Consider the following 17,708-nt stretch of genomic DNA (forward strand, 5'->3'; position numbering starts at 1 on the left):
AGGGAGATTCCTACTCTGCCCAATTCTACATACACCTTGTAGTTTGTGATACACTAGCCAATTTCTGCCTGTGACATAGCGCTGTGATATTCAGTGGGCCTCACACAATCCAAAAGTGTCCAGTGTCCACAAGTGTCTGCAGAAATTCAAAATCTCCCTTATCCTCTAGTCACTTTGGTCACAGCTGTGCCATCGAGCCTGTGACATAGCGCTCAGATATTCAGTGGGCCTCACACAATCCAAAAGTGTCCACAAGTGTCTGCAGAAATTCAAAATCTCCCTTATCCTCTAGTCACTTTGGTCACAGCTGTGCCATCGAGCCTGTGACATAGCGCTCAGATATTCAGTGGGCCTCACACAATCCAAAAGTGTACAGTGTCTGCAGAAATTCAAAATCTCACTTATCCTCTAGTCACTTTGGTCACAGCTGTGCCATCGAGCCTGTGACATAGCGCTCAGATATTCAGTGGGCCTCACACAATCCAAAAGTGTCCAGTGTCTGCAGCAATTCCAAATCTCACTTATCCTCTAGTCACTTTGGTCACAGCTGTGCCATCGAGCCTGTGACATAGCGCTCAGATATTCAGTGGGCCTCACACAATCCAAAAGTGTCCAGTGTCTGCAGAAATTCAAAATCTCACTTATCCTCTAGTCACTTTGGTCACAGCTGTGCCATCGAGCCTGTGACAGCGCTCAGATAGTCAGTGGGCCTCACACAATCCAAAAGTGTCCAGTGTCTGCAGAAATTGAAAATCTCACTTATCCTCTAGTCACTTTGGTCACAGCTGTGCCATCGAGCCTGTGACATAGCGCTCAGATATTCAGTGGGCCTCACACAATCCAAAAGTGTCCAGTGTCCACAAGTGTCTGCAGAAATTCAAAATCTCCCTTATCCTCTAGTCACTTTGGTCACAGCTGTGCCATCGAGCCTGTGACATAGCGCTCAGATATTCAGTGGGCCTCACACAATCCAAAAGTGTCCAGTGTCTGCAGAAATTCAAAATCTCACTTATCCTCTAGTCACTTTGGTCACAGCTGTGCCATCGAGCCTGTGACATAGCGCTCAGATATTCAGTGGGCCTCACACAATCCAAAAGTGTCCAGTGTCTGCAGAAATTCAAAATCTCACTTATCCTCTAGTCACTTTGGTCACAGCTGTGCCATCGAGCCTGTGACATAGCCCTCAGATATTCAGTGGGCCACACACAATCCAAAAGTGTCCAGTGTCTGCAGAAATTCAAAATCTCACTTATCCTCTAGTCACTTTGGTCACAGCTGTGCCATCGGGCCTGTGACATAGCGCTCAGATATTCAGTGGGCCTCACACAATCCAAAAGTGTCCAGTGTCTGCAGAAATTCAATATCTCCCTTATACTCTAGTCACTTTGGCCACAGCTGTGCCATCGAGCCTGTGACATAGCGCTCAGATATTCAGTGGGCCTCACACAATCAAAAAGTGTCCAGTGTCTGCAGAAATTCAAAATCTCACTTATCCTCTAGTCACTTTGGTCACAGCTGTGCCATCGAGCCTGTGACATAGCGCTCAGATATTCAGTGGGCCTCACACAATCCAAAAGTGTCCAGTGTCCACAAGTGTCTGCAGAAATTCAAAATCTCCCTTATCCTCTAGTCACTTTGGTCACAGCTGTGCCATCGAGCCTGTGACATAGCGCTCATATATTCAGTGGGCCTCACACAATCCAAAAGTGTCCAGTGTCTGCAGAAATTCAAAATCTCACTTATCGTCTAGTCACTTTGGTCACAGCTGTGCCATCGAGCCTGTGACATAGCGCTCAGATATTCAGTGGGCCTCACACAATCCAAAAGTGTCCAGTGTCCACAAGTGTCTGCAGAAATTCAAAATCTCCCTTATCCTCTAGTCACTTTGGTCACAGCTGTGCCATCGAGCCTGTGACATAGCGCTCATATATTCAGTGGGCCTCACACAATCCAAAAGTGTCCAGTGTCTGCAGAAATTCAAAATCTCACTTATCCTCTAGTCACTTTGGTCACAGCTGTGCCATCGAGCCTGTGACATAGCGCTCAGATATTCAGTGGGCCTCACACAATCCAAAAGTGTCCAGTGTCCAGTAGTGTGGGAGAAATTCAAAATCTCCCCTGTCCTATAGACACCTTGTACCTTGTTTTACATTACTATATAGTTTGTTGGATTTTGTCTACATTTCTACCAAAAATGAAGAAGGCTGGTGGAAGAGGCCGTGGAATTGGGCGGGGGTTGGCAGCTGGTAATGATGGTGTTGGTAGTGGATCTGATGGTAGTGGCAAGAGCAAAATAGGACCGAATGCAGGAGGTGTTGAGCCTGCGTCATCGTCTGGCTCCAAAAGGCTTCGAAGGCTTAGTTTTCTAGGAGTTGGCAAACTGCTTTTAAAGCCAGAGCATCAGGAAAAAGTTTTGTCTTACATTGCTGACTCAGCCTCCAGCTCTATCGCCTCCTCTTCTTCAGTTGTAAAAAGTAAAAGCACTGAGTCGTCATTGGAGGCTCATGTTCATGAACCACACCTTTCCTTGTGTCCTTCACCCCAACCAAGATTGAAGGATGACGCAGGCCATACTACTGATTACTCCATGGAGCTGTTTTCACATACCATGCCTGGATTATCAAGTCAAATGGTGAATTACCCAGGCCAAGATGAATCTGACATGGAGTGCACTGATGCACAGCCGCTGATGGATGATTCTGCTGGTACATTCACTCAGAGCACTACATTGTCCTCGCAGTGTACAGAGCCAGATTCTGACCCTGATGAGACTCAGGTGCCCCTTCCCGCACACTATACCACCATACACGGTGACACAGAGGAAGGTGCACATGACATTGAAGAGGAGGTGATGGATGACCCAGTTGTTGACCCAGATTGGCATCCATTGGGGGAAGAGGGTGCTGCTTACAATAGCTCTGATGAGGAGCATCCACAGCAGACATCGACATCGCAACAGCTGTTATCTGGCAGGCCCGGAGCACTCCAAAGACAGGTTCCAAAGATCAAAAGAGTTGCTGGACAGCTTGTCCAGAGGGTCAAAAGATCACAGCGTGCTAGGCCGCAAAATGTCTGCCAAAGTAGGAAGAGTGCAGTGTGGCACTTTTTTGAAAAAAAAATCCTCATGATCAGGCCAAGGTTATCTGTAAGAAGTGCGCAAAGACTTTTAGCCGAGGGAAAAATCTGAAAAATTTGAATACCAGTTGCATGCTTAGACATTTAAACACCATGCACTTGCAAGCGTGGACACAACACCAAACCTCAAGTGCCACATGTGCAACTGATCACAACGAAGGTAGTCAGCAAGGCTACATTGTTTCCCCCACTGTAAGCCCACCGGTTAGCACAGCAGCAAATGTTGAGGTGTCGTTGCAAGGCCACAGCAGTCAGGGAATCCCACTGTTATATCAACGAAAGACTGATTCTAGGCCATCAGAAAGAACACCAACTCCATCACCATCATCAACCCTCTCTCAGTCCGCCCTGTCCACCGCTACTTCCACCATATGCAGCTCTCAAGTCCAGCTCACCCTCCCAGACACTATGAGTAGGTCAAGAAAGTACTCAGTCTCTCATCCGCGTACACTGGGTTTGAACGCCCACATTGCCAAACTAATCTCGTTTGAGATGATGCCCTTTCGGTTGGTGGAAAGCGCAGCTTTCCGCGAACTCATGGCCTATGCAGTACCACGCTATGACCTACCCAGTCGCCACTTCTTCTCTCGCAAAGCCATCCCAGCCCTCCACCATCATGTGAAAGACCGCATTGTCCATGCACTCAAGCAGTCAGTGAGCGGAAAGGTGCACCTCACAACTGATGCATGATCCAGTCGGCATGGCCAGGGCCGTTACGTGTCCATCACTGCGCACTGGGTTAATGTGGTGGATGCAGGGTCCACAGGGGACAGCGGTGGTGGGACAGTGCTGCCTAGCCCACGGTATAGGAAACAGTTGGCTGTAGGCGTTCGACCCTCCTCCTCCTCCTCCTCCTCCAGAAGCGAAAGCTCGTCCACAGAGCGCAGTCGTACGAGCAATCCATCTGCAGCTGCCACTGTTGCACATGAGGTGTCCCCCTATCGAGCAGCTAGTGGAAAGCGTCAGCAGGCTGTGTTGCAGATGATGTGTTTGGGCGACAGACACACCGCCGAGGTGCTGGCCGAGTACTTGAAGCGACAAACTGAGTCATGGCTGGGCAGTGTACATCTTGAGGCAGGCAAGGTAGTTAGTGATAACGGCTGTAATTTTGTGGCAGCCATAGCCCTTTCAAAACTCAGCCACATACCTTGCTTGGCTCACACCTTGAACCTGGTGGTGCAGTGCTTCCTCAAAAATTATCCAGAGTTAACAGCCCTGCTCCAGAAGGTGCGAAGACTGTGCGCGCACATCCGCCGGTCGCCTGTACACTCCGTTCGTATGCAGAAGCTGCAGCGATTGCTCCACCTTCCCAACCACCGCCTCATTATCGACATTGCAACAAGGTGGAACTCCACCCTGCACATGGTGGAGCGGCTGTGCGAGCAGAGGCAGGCCATAATGCATTTGTGGGAGGATACACGGCCAGGCACTTTGAGAGCAGACATGGAGTTGACAGGTGTGCAGTGGTCGAAGCTGAAAGACCTCTGTAAAGTCCTTCAGTGTTTTGAGGAATGCACACGGCTGGTAAGCGCAGACGACGCCATCCTAAGCATGAGCATCCCACTTATGCGTCTGCTCATGCAAACTTTGACGCACCTTAAGGAGCAGGCTTCTGCAGCCAATGTTGATGAGGAGGAAGAGGAGGAGGGAATCCTTGATGACATTCAGCCATTGTCTGCTCAGGGACCTCTCCTGGACGAGGTGGAGGAAGAAAAGGAGGAGGAGGAGGAGGAGGATGATGGGGATGATTACTTAGGGGAGGAGGATGCATCTCGTGGGGCAAGTGAAAATGTTGGCGTGGCAAGGTCTGGTACAGGGTTTGTGCGTGACTGGAGGGATGTGGATTTGCCAGAAAGTGCTCCTCCACCCAGCACTCGCAGTGCATCATTGACACCGGGAACATTGGCCCACATGTCAGATTATGCCTTGCTGATCCTAAAAAGGGACCCCCGCATTGCCAAAATGATGAACGATGACGACTACTGGTTGGCCAGCATCCTGGATCCACGCTATAAAGGCAAATTACAAAACATCATGCCACAGGAGAACCTTGACCTAATATTGGCTAATAAACAAGCAACTCTGGTAAATCGGTTGCTTGAGGCATTCCCAGCACACAGCTGCGGTGATGGTTCTCACACGAGCCGTACGGGCCGGGGGCAGCTTGCCAGAGGTGTTTGTGGTGCACACAGCAGAAGTGGAGTTGGAGACAGGGGTTTCATGACAATGTTGTGGACTGATTTTTCAAGTACCGCTCACACAACTGGTAATACTGCATCGATGGAAAGTGACAGGAGACAGCAGTTGTCAACTATGGTTACAAACTACTTTTCCTCCCATATCGATGTTCTCCCACACAGGTCATTCCCCTTTGACTATTGGGCCGCTAAACTGGACACCTGGCCTGAATTGGCACAATATGCCTTACAGGAGCTCGCTTGCCCAGCTGCAAGTGTGCTATCGGAAAGAGTCTTCAGTGCAGCTGGATCAATCCTGACAGAAAAAAGGACCCGTCTGTCAACCCAAAATGTGGATGATCTAACCTTCATTAAAATGAACAACGCATGGGTTTCCAAGGATTTTGTCCCACCTTCCCCTGATGACACATAGGGTGACAGAAAAATGGCTTGCTTTGGTCCACCTCTTCCTGGGACTTGACCTATTTCACCTTTTGCATCAGCTGAATGTCCAACATCAACATATGCCACTTTCTAAAACTCCCTAACTGTGCTGCCTCCCCCCCATGGCCGGGGTCACCACCTAGCGCACGACACCGTGCGAGTGCCGTTGCCCTGGACAGGTGGGTAGGCCGACTCTTGGGCGCGGGCACTGGCACAGGGTCCCTCATAGTGCAATCAAGTGTCTCTGACGGTGGTGGTGCACACCCGCCGTCAGACACACCGCCGTACTATGAGGGGCCCAGTGCCAGTACCGACGCCCACGAGTGGGCCCCCCTTGCTTGGGCAGGGCCCCAGCATTTGAAATCTTTACCTCTCCCTGCTCCTCCGCTGTGTAGTCTGGGCCGTTAAATCCATACTGTGCCTGACACCGTTTGAGCCTGCCTCCTGATGAATAGACATATATTTTGAATGTGTACGCTATCCATACATGTTATCCGGGGATACGGTACCCTTTCTAACCTTTGTGCAATCACGTGCAATCTATACTGGGCCTAACACCGTCTGAACCTGCCTCCTGATGTATAGACATATATTTTGAATGTGTACGCTATCCATACATGTTATCCGGGGATACGGTACCCTTTCTAACCTTTGTGCAATCACATGCAATCCATACTGGGCCTGACACCATTTGAGCCTGCCTCCTGATGTATAGACATATATTTTGAATGTGTACGCTATCCATACATGTTATCTGGGGATATGGTACCCTTTCTAACCTTTGTGCAATCACGTGCAATCCATACTGGGCCTAACACCGTCTGAGCCTGCCTCCTGATGTATAGACATATATTTTGAATGTGTACGCTATCCATACATGTTATCTGGGGATACGGTACCCTTTCTCACCTTTGTGCAATCACGTGTAATCCATACTGGGCGTGAGAACGGCTGGCGAGCTGTTAAGCAAGCTACAGCACCTGTGGTTTGCACACGTAAGTTTTTCATTTTTTCAGGAATGACGGTTAGGCCTAATTCCGGAACTGCGGTTGACCTGCACTTACTGGGAAATCATTGTTCGCGGGTAATAATTGTAATCAGTGATCCCCATCACTAACGTTGTTCAGCGGGTTATCTGCACCTGTAAGCGACAAACGCTGGCCTTTTCAGTGTAGCGCACATGCAGCCACGGACATGTAAGGGCATGACACACCAGTTATTGGCCAATCTCATGTGCCAGAGCCTCACGTGTCCCTCTAGTAAGCCGGACTCGGACCGCGGGGCATGACGGAGTCTCGTTCGTTAACGGAATTAAGCTTGCAATGTGTGCATCTGTTCTGTAGCTGGCATGTTTGAGGTTTCCCAGGTGGAGTCGAATTTAACTGTAGGCTCCACTCCTGGTGGTGCCCTTCTGGACAATCCTTTAAGGTTCAGCTTTGCAACCATACTGCCCACGTAAAACAAACACTTTGCCTTCATGAACGCTGTTTTGAGGGTCATGACTCGTGGGAATAACGCCGCCCAATCAGTTAACCTGCTAGAGAGATCGTTCGTTGCTCCCAAGCATGACATCACACTCCCTAGGAGGAAGGTAATGCCACTGTGGCGACCGTACTCCTGGGGGCGACACAAGTGCACTGATGCCCAGCCACTGCTCGATGAATCTGCTGGTACATTGACCCAGACCACTACATTCCCCTCGCACGCTACACGGCCTGAATCTGACCCTGATGAAACTCAGGTTACCCTTCCCATATACAGTTCCATCTTACACGGTGACAAAGAGGAAGCTGCAGATGAAAGTGCAGGTTCGGCCCACCCGCCATCAGACACACCACCGTACTATCAGGGGCCCTGTGCCAGTGCCATCGCCAACGAGTGGGCCCCCCCTGCTTGCTCAGGATCACAGCACTTGCAAAGTTGAAATACTGTGCAGTGAGATGGAAGATGGGGATGACGAGGAGTCCAGACAAGTACAGGGATTCCCTAGCGAGGAGACTTATTTGATTGTTTTCAATGTTGGGACAGCAATTTTTGGGGAGCACTATACTCTGGAGAATGATAGATGGGGCCCACCATACACTGGAACATTCCAAAGGTGGACATCAGACACTGGAGCAGCATTTACAGGGCCCATTATACACTAGAGCATTAGAAATGGGGCCCATTATGTTTGGAGTATTATTTGGGCCCATAAGACAGTGGAGCTTCATCCATGGGGACCAACATATACTGTAGCATTATGTGGAGCTCATCATATACTGTTTCAAACATTATATGGGACCAATGATTCTGTATGGAGAAATAGATGGGCCTCGTCATGAGATGTAAAAAGTGAAGTATTTTTCATTGTACTATACCGCTATTTCTCTGCCGTATCGGAGCATGATGAGTTGTGGTGTGTGTTAAAGGGGCGCTCTTTCGCCCAGGGCACATGAAAACCTGGAGCCAGCCCTCCCCCCCCCCACAACTGTAGCCAAATAACCCCCATTTTTCAGTGCGTAACTTGTATTATGAAGTTAATTAAGGTTGACAAGCTTAAGTAAGAAGAATTGATGCTTTTGACATTCAAATGAGCACTGTAGGTGTGTTTCCTGTCCTCCTCTCACTGCCGACTTTTATTCCCCATTGACTTACATTGGGTTTCGTGTTTCGGGACGACCCCGACTTTTCCCTATAATCGGACGATCTTGCTCGACCCGACTTTTGGAAAAGTCGGGTTTCATGAAACGAAACGCGACCCTAAAAAACCAAAAGTCGCTCAACTCTAATATTGACCTATATTCAAGCGAGACTAGACAAAAAAAACTAAAATCATGTATCATGTTATGCGAAATAGTCAGAAAATTAGCCACATATTGGCAGATCCCAGACCTCAAACTATATACTTGGTAAGTTTATAAGCCACTCCAGTGTCAGGAGTAGATAGTATGTGAAAATACAATATAATTCTTGTGTTTTTCTCCTATAGGGATTGCCCTAGTTTGGTAATGTAACTGCTGTTAATTAGTAGTGCAGACAAATTGTCCTAGACTAAACTTAGTCTTCATATAAAACACAAGCCGCGGAGACACCATCACATGTTTCTCAACGCAAGCAATGACTAGCCAGGTCTTTCCCCGGGAAGGAACAACCACGGGAAGGGCAGTCTCCAATGAAGGAAACCACCTATGCCAAAACATGGTATCCATCCACAGACAGCTGTTTCAGGGTATTGCCCCTCATCAGTGTGGAGTAGGAAACTGGCCAGTAGGAGCAATGCCTAGTAAAAGACTATGAAAAATGAGGATGAATGAACTCATGGAGATCAACATCCAACACTGCGGAGACACCATCACATGTTTCTCAACGCAGTGATTCTAGAGCAATGCCCCCATCCCTTATGGGAAATATGCAAAAACAAACAAAACAAGCCACGGAGACACCATCACATGTTTCTCAACAAAAGCAATGACTAGCCAGGTCTTTCCCCGGGAAGGAACAACCACGGGAAGGGCAGTCTCCAATGAAGGAAACCACCTATGCCAAAACATGGTATCCATCCACAGACAGCTGTTTCGGGGTATTGCCCCTCATCAGTGTGGAGTAGGAAACTGGCTAGTAGGAGCAATGCCTAGTAAAAGACTGTGAAAAACGAGGATGAATGAACTCATGGAGATCAACATCCAACACTGCGGAGACACCATCACGTGTTTCTCAACGCAGTGATTCTAAAGCAATGCCCCCATCCCTTATGGGAAATATGCAAAAACATACAAAACACAAGCTGCGGAGACACCATCACGTGTTTCTCAATGCAAGCAATGACTAGCCAGGTCTTTCCCCTTGAAGGAACAACCACGGGAAGGGCAGTCTACAATGAAGGAAACCACCTATGCTAAAACATGGTATCCATCCACAGACAGCTGTTTCAGGGTATTGCCCCTCATCAGTGTGGAGTAGGAAACTGGCCAGTAGGAGCAATGCCTAGTAAAAGACTGTGAAAAATGAGGATGAATGAACTCATGGAGATCAACATCCAACACTGCGGAGACACCATCACATGTTTCTCAACGCAGTGATTCTAGAGCACTGCCCCCATCCCTTATGGGAAATATGCAAAAACAAACAAAACAAGCCACGGAGACACCATCACATGTTTCTCAACAAAAGCAATGACTAGCCAGGTCTTTCCCCGGGAAGGAACAACCACGGGAAGGGCAGTCTCCAATGAAGGAAACCACCTATGCCAAAACATGGTATCCATCCACAGACAGCTGTTTCGGGGTATTAGCCCCTCATCAGTGTGGAGTAGGAAACTGGCCAGTAGGAGCAATGCCTAGTAGAAGACTGTGAAAAATGAGGATGAATGAACTCATGGAGATCAACATCCAACACTGCGGAGACACCATCACAAACAGCTGTCTGTGGATGGATACCATGTTTTGGCATAGGTTGTTTCCTTCAATGGAGACTGAACCCCCAAGTTCTTCACAGAAGTTTATAATGCAGAGCCGTGAAAGTAAAAAATAATTTTTTTCCACCAAAATCGCTTTTTTCCACAAAAATGAATTTTTAGCCCTATTTTCCCAAGGGTAACAGGAGAAATTAGACCCCCAAAGTTGTTCACCAATTTGACCAGAAAAAGATAGCAGCGCCCACCGGAGGATGCCGGAGGGCCCGAGGACCACCGGGAGGTACGGGAGGATCGGGGACCCTAATTCTCTCTCATCTGATGTGCGATCACATCAGAGGAGAGAGAAATTAAATGGCACATCAGATTTTTTTTTGTGGTCGCCTTTATAATGTTAATAACGGTGATTGCAACCCCAGGGTTGGTAAAAAACTGACCCGAATCATGTTCTCTAGGGTCTCGGCTACCCTCGGTAATCCAGCTCTGGGAGGGGCTATACACTTTATCCACAGCGCTGTGGTTCAAGTACCCTTAACTGCCACCATTAAAAGGCGTATTGGCGGTCTTTAAGGAGTTATTCTGTATTTGTAGTTTTCAGTTAATGAGATTCCCGTGCTCTGGGGCGGGGCTGTGGGTGGGGCTGTGGGCGGGGCTTTATGTGGTGCTCTGATTACATATTCATCTGTATTGGCTTATGACAGTTCGCTGACCCCTCACTGACCTGCCCCCATTATTACATAATGCATATAATAGCAGAAACATGTGATGGTGTCTCCGCGGCTTGTGTTTTGTATGTTTTTGCATATTTCCCATAAGGGATGGGGGCATTGCTCTAGAATCACTGCATTGAGAAACATGATGGTGTCTCCGCAGTGTTGGATGCTGATCTCCATGAGGTCAATCATCCTCATTTTTCATAAACTCAGTCTTCAGACGGCCCAATATGTACGACTCAGGGAAAACTTACCTGCTCCAAAGATCATTAGCAGCTTCTAACTAATGGCCATGCTGCGGTCTGTCAGGGAATGAGTGCAATATCGGTATAAAGACTAGGGATATGTGCAGTCATAATGTCTGGGAGATCTGTGCCATTATTTAGTATGAAGATGGAAATTATCTCTGAAAGGTAAGTGTTCCCTGAGCGGTATATACGGGATTTTCACATACTATCTATTCCTGACACTGGAGGGGCTTATAAACTTACACAGTATATAGTCTGAGGTCTGGGGTCTGCCAATATGGGGCTAGTTTTCTGTTTCGGATAACATGATACATGATTTTAGGGTTTTCTTCATCTAGTCTCGCTTGAATATAGTTCAATATTAAATAATCTCCTGATGAATGAATCCAATGAATATTCATTTATCATAAGTAGCTGCACACGTGACCGCCGGCAGCAGCAGGAAGCCGGTGGCTGACTCTGCGCGCTACTGAAGAGCAATGAATACTCACTGCGATCTCCGATGAACAGTCCCGGCGAGTACTCCGGCAGCTGTGCTCTGCTTGTGAGCAACGCATGAGGTCCCTGCCATGTGCTGCTTACAAGCATGAGGCTGTGTGCTCAAGTTGCGTTTTTTAAGCGTTTCTGCCTCGGCAGAAAAACTTAACGCTATAAAAACGCATTCCCATGCAATCATATGGGAATCACCAATTGCTGTGCCCATGCCGCATATTTTTTCTCTGCGGAATCACATCGTGGTAAAATCCGCAGCATGTCCATTAATTTTGCGGAATCGCGGCAATTGCGCCACCATAGGATTGCATTGAAACGCTCACTTTACGCATGTGGCTATGCCCACCATGCGTAAAGTGAGTCCTTCATGTGCGGATGGTACCCACGGTCTGGAGGAAAGGAGACTCTCCTCCATGCCCTGGGTACCATATTCCTGTGAAAAATAGAATTAAAATAAAAAATCGGGATATACTTACCCTCTGTCAGCTCCCGGAGTCCTCCCGGCCCTCAGCGGCGTGCCAGCAAGTTCCGTTCCCAGGGATGCATTGCGCAAATGACCTTTGTAACGTCACGGTGGCGTGACCGCTACGTCATCAGACATTATTCGTGCAATGCATCCCTGGGAACGGAAGTTGCTAGCAGCGTCGCTAAGGACCGGGAGGACTACGGGGGTCGACAGAGGGTAAGTATATCTCTATTTTTTTTAAATTATTTTTAGCATTCTCATGGGGCCAATCATACTAGAATAGGGATGGGGCCCTGCATACCAGGACAGGATGGGGGCCCTGCATACCAGGATAAGGATGGGGCTCTGTATACCAGGATGGGGGTGGGGGCCAATTATACCAGGATAGGGATGGGGCCATGCATACTAGTATAGGGATGAGGGTGATCATTCCTGCCAGGATAGGGATGAGGGATCCATGTGTACCAGAGTAGGGATAAGGGGGCCATGTGTCTCACGATGGGGGTGAGGGGACCATATATCATAATCCGCTGGCGTGCTGGCTCCACTTCTGTGGTGTTGAGACTCACTGTCCCGGGGCATATGTGAGGTTCTCACATCACACGAGCCCTGCACCCAATCAGCGGCAGCTTCACTGTTCCTTCCTTCAGACATATTGAACATCAACAGGAAGCCAGGGCTGCGGCTGCTCTCTGACGGCCTCATGATGATGGATTTGTCCGAAGGTGGGGACAGTGACGTCAGCGCTGATTAGGCACAGGGCTCACATGACGTAAAAACCTCAAAAGAGACCCAAGAAAGAAAGTGCCAACACCACTGAAACGGAGCCAGCATGGGAGGTTTGTATAAGTGTTTTTATTGTAACAGGACCAAACATGAGGAATGAGAAGGGGTTGTCCAACTAGTTGTCAACCTTTTTAATCCTCAAAAATCCCACACAGAGAAAAGTCATTATTATACCTAGAGTGTGAGAAATGAATTACAGGAAAATCGCATTTTGTTGATCATCAAAAATAACTCAGACGGGAAGAATCTATATATATTATTCACAAATTGTACAAAAACATGATGCACGCGGCGTGCGTTCAAGGGAGGAATATTATATGGGAGTTTTATAGGATAAATTCAAGGTGAGAATATTATATGGGAGTTTTATAGGATAAATTCAAGGTGAGAATATTATATGGGAGTTTTATAGGATAAATTCAAGGGAGGAATATTATATGGGAGTTTTATAGAATAAATTCAAGGTGAGAATATTATATGGGAGTTTTATAGGATAAATTCAAGGGTGGAATATTATATGGGAGATTTATAGGATAAATTCAAGGTGAGAATATTATATGGGAGTTTTATAGGATAAATTCAAGGTGAGAATATTATATGGGAGTTTTATAGAATAAATTCAAGGTGAGAATATTATATGGGAGTTTTATAGGATAAATTCAAGGTGAGAATATTATATGGGAGTTTTATAGGATAAATTCAAGGTGAGAATATTATATGGGAGATTTATAGGATAAATTCAAGGTGAGAATATTATATGGGAGATTTATAGGATAAATTCAAGGTGAGAATATTATATGGGAGTTTTATAGGATAAATTCAAGGTGAGAATATTATATGGGAGTTTTATAGGATAAATTCAAGGGAGGAATATTATATGGGAGTTTTATAGAATAAATTCAAGGTGAGAATATTATATGGGAGTTTTATAGGATAAATTCAAGGGTGGAATATTATATGGGAGATTTATAGGATAAATTCAAGGTGAGAATATTATATGGGAGTTTTATAGGATAAATTCAAGGTGAGAATATTATATGGGAGTTTTATAGAATAAATTCAAGGTGAGAATATTATATGGGAGTTTTATAGGATAAATTCAAGGTGAGAATATTATATGGGAGTTTTATAGAATAAATTCAAGGTGAGAATATTATATGGGAGATTTATAGGATAAATTAAAGGTGAGAATATTATATGGGAGATTTATAGGATAAATTCTAGGTGAGAATATTATATGGGAGTTTTATAGGATAAATTCAAGGTGAGAATATTATATGGGAGTTTTATAGGATAAATTCAAGGGAGGAATATTATATGGGAGTTTTATAGAATAAATTCAAGGTGAGAATATTATATGGGAGATTTATAGGATAAATTCAAGGTGAGAATATTATATGGGAGTTTTATAGGATAAATTCAAGGTGAGAATATTATATGGGAGTTTTATAGGATAAATTCAAGGGAGGAATATTATATGGGAGTTTTATAGGATAAATTCAAGGTGAGAATATTATATGGGAGTTTTATAGGATAAATTCAAGGGAGGAATATTATATGGGAGTTTTATAGAATAAATTCAAGGTGAGAATATTATATGGGAGTTTTATAGGATAAATTCAAGGGTGGAATATTATATGGGAGATTTATAGGATAAATTCAAGGTGAGAATATTATATGGGAGTTTTATAGGATAAATTCAAGGTGAGAATATTATATGGGAGTTTTATAGGATAAATTCAAGGTGAGAATATTATATGGGAGTTTTATAGGATAAATTCAAGGTGAGAATATTATATGGGAGTTTTATAGGATAAATTCAAGGTGAGAATATTATATGGGAGTTTTATAGGATAAATTCAAGGTGAGAATATTATATGGGAGTTTTATAGGATAAATTCAAGGGAGGAATATTATATGGGAGTTTTATAGAATAAATTCAAGGTGAGAATATTATATGGGAGTTTTATAGGATAAATTCAAGGTGAGAATATTATATGGGAGTTTTATAGGATAAATTCAAGGGAGGAATATTATATGGGAGTTTTATAGAATAAATTCAAGGTGAGAATATTATATGGGAGATTTATAGGATAAATTCAAGGTGAGAATATTATATGGGAGTTTTATAGGATAAATTCAAGGTGAGAATATTATATGGGAGTTTTATAGGATAAATTCAAGGGAGGAATATTATATGGGAGTTTTATAGGATAAATTCAAGGTGAGAATATTATATGGGAGTTTTATAGGATAAATTCAAGGGAGGAATATTATATGGGAGTTTTATAGAATAAATTCAAGGTGAGAATATTATATGGGAGTTTTATAGGATAAATTCAAGGGTGGAATATTATATGGGAGATTTATAGGATAAATTCAAGGTGAGAATATTATATGGGAGTTTTATAGGATAAATTCAAGGTGAGAATATTATATGGGAGTTTTATAGGATAAATTCAAGGTGAGAATATTATATGGGAGTTTTATAGGATAAATTCAAGGTGAGAATATTATATGGGAGTTTTATAGGATAAATTCAAGGTGAGAATATTATATGGGAGTTTTATAGGATAAATTCAAGGTGAGAATATTATATGGGAGTTTTATAGGATAAATTCAAGGTGAGAATATTATATGGGAGATTTATAGGATAAATTCAAGGTGAGAATATTATATGGGAGATTTATAGGATAAATTCAAGGTGAGAATATTATATGGGAGTTTTATAGGATAAATTCAAGGGAGGAATATTATATGGGAGTTTTATAGAATAAATTCAAGGTGAGAATATTATATGGGAGTTTTATAGGATAAATTCAAGGGAGGAATATTATATGGGAGTTTTATAGAATAAATTCAAGGTGAGAATATTATATGGGAGTTTTATAGGATAAATTCAAGGGTGGAATATTATATGGGAGATTTATAGGATAAATTCAAGGTGAGAATATTATATGGGAGTTTTATAGGATAAATTCAAGGTGAGAATATTATATGGGAGTTTTATAGGATAAATTCAAGGGTGGAATATTATATGGGAGATTTATAGGATAAATTCAAGGTGAGAATATTATATGGGAGTTTTATAGAATAAATTCAAGGTGAGAATATTATATGGGAGTTTTATAGGATAAATTCAAGGTGAGAATATTATATGGGAGTTTTATAGGATAAATTCAAGGTGAGAATATTATATTTGAGGTTTATAGACTAAATCAAATACCAACATAAAATAAACGACCCAAAACAAACATTTATCAGTAAAAATAACTCCTCTTTATTAGGTAAAGTATGAAAGAATTGCACCATTTTCCGATACCCGTCACGTCTCCATTTTTCATGATCTCGGGTTGGGTGAGGGCTTATTTTTTGTGTGCCGAGCTGAGGTTTTTAATGATACCATTTTGGTGAAGATACGATCTTTTGATCACCCGTTATTGCATTTTAATGCAATGTTGTGGCGATCAAAAAACATAATTCTGGCGTTTTGTTTTTTCTCATTTTGCCGTTTAGCGATTGGTTTAATTCTTTTTTTATATTGATAGATCAAGTGATTCTGAAGGCGTCGATACCAAATATATGTATATGTTTTATTTTCTTTGTATTGTTTTATTTTGAATGGGGTGAAAGGGAGTGATTTGAACTTTTATTTATTTTTTATATATTTTTTAAAAACTTTTTTTACTTTTGGCATTGTGAAGATATACAGCATTGTATCGTAATTATCCAGATGACTATTTTTAGCAATGAAGAATAATAGAATGTTATCTGTATGTTGGCTTTCAAATTTAAGTGTTGATTTCTGGTTGGTCAAGAAAACAGACTTTTGTTTGTGTAAGCCGGTAATATTGACTTTTATTGTGCGCTTATCCTTGATCACTAGTGATGTTTGCTGATATGCTAATTATACATTGTGTTATGGAGCCAGTCTGTTGACCTCTAAAGCAGAGAGGGAAAAACTATGCAAATAGTTTTTTTTTAACTTCTTTATTAGATGATTTGACACGTTAATATGCAATCAAACATACACAGAAACCATACATTCTATGCATATATCCAGACAATATAATGTTGCTCTCATCCACTTTCAATTTAACCTTTTGAAGGTTACAACAACACTTCATTCCAACCTTATGCAGAACTAGAGATGAAACTATAAACAGATATTATGACCTCAAGATCCCCAAGTTACCAGCTACCTCCTCAAGATTGTGCCACATTGTACCTTTACATGCCACCATTAATTGCCTGATCTCTGCTTGTGGATAACTACATTCAATAAAAGTCCTTTATTTTTGAAAACTGTTTCAATATTCTTTTCTTTTTGGGATTCTTTATCTATTTTGTCCATGAACATTAGGGATTTTATAGTATCTATCAGATCTGAAACACTCGGTGGTTTCTGAGGGATGTTATTCTGGATTATCTCAATGAGAATAACTGTGTAACGCCATATCAGCATGGGTTTATGAGGAATCGCTCCGGTCACACCAATCTAATCAGTTTTTATGAAGAGGTAAGCTATAGACTGGACCAAGGTGAGTCATTGGACGTGGTAGATCTTGACTTTTCCAAAGCGTTTGGTACCGTGCCACACAAGAGGTTGGTACACAGAATGAGAATGCCGGGTCTGGGGGAGAATGTGTGTAAATGGGTAAGTAACTGGCTGAGTGATAGAAAGCAGAGGGTGGTTATAAATGGTATATTCTCTAACTGGGTCGCTGTGACCAGTGGGGACCACAGGGGTCGGTGTTGGGACCTATTCTAATCAACATATTTATTAACGATCTGGTAGAAGGTTTACACAGTAAAATATCGATATTTGCAGATGACACAAAACTATGTAAAGCA

The 17,708-nt window shown here is 43.6% G+C and overlaps 1 protein-coding gene across 1 annotated transcript in view; it reads right to left on the minus strand.

Moving 5' to 3' along the window:
• LOC141073979 (gastrula zinc finger protein XlCGF66.1-like) overlaps positions 1–17,708 on the minus strand; it is a 393,515-nt gene that overhangs the window by 197,731 nt on the left and 178,076 nt on the right. The gene's annotated exons all lie outside the window — the stretch shown is intronic.

Source organism: Dendrobates tinctorius, unplaced genomic scaffold, assembly GCF_039654945.1.
Source record: "Dendrobates tinctorius isolate UK_male_01 unplaced genomic scaffold, ASM3965494v1 ptg000321l, whole genome shotgun sequence".
NCBI classification, from domain to species: Eukaryota; Metazoa; Chordata; class Amphibia; order Anura; family Dendrobatidae; genus Dendrobates; species Dendrobates tinctorius.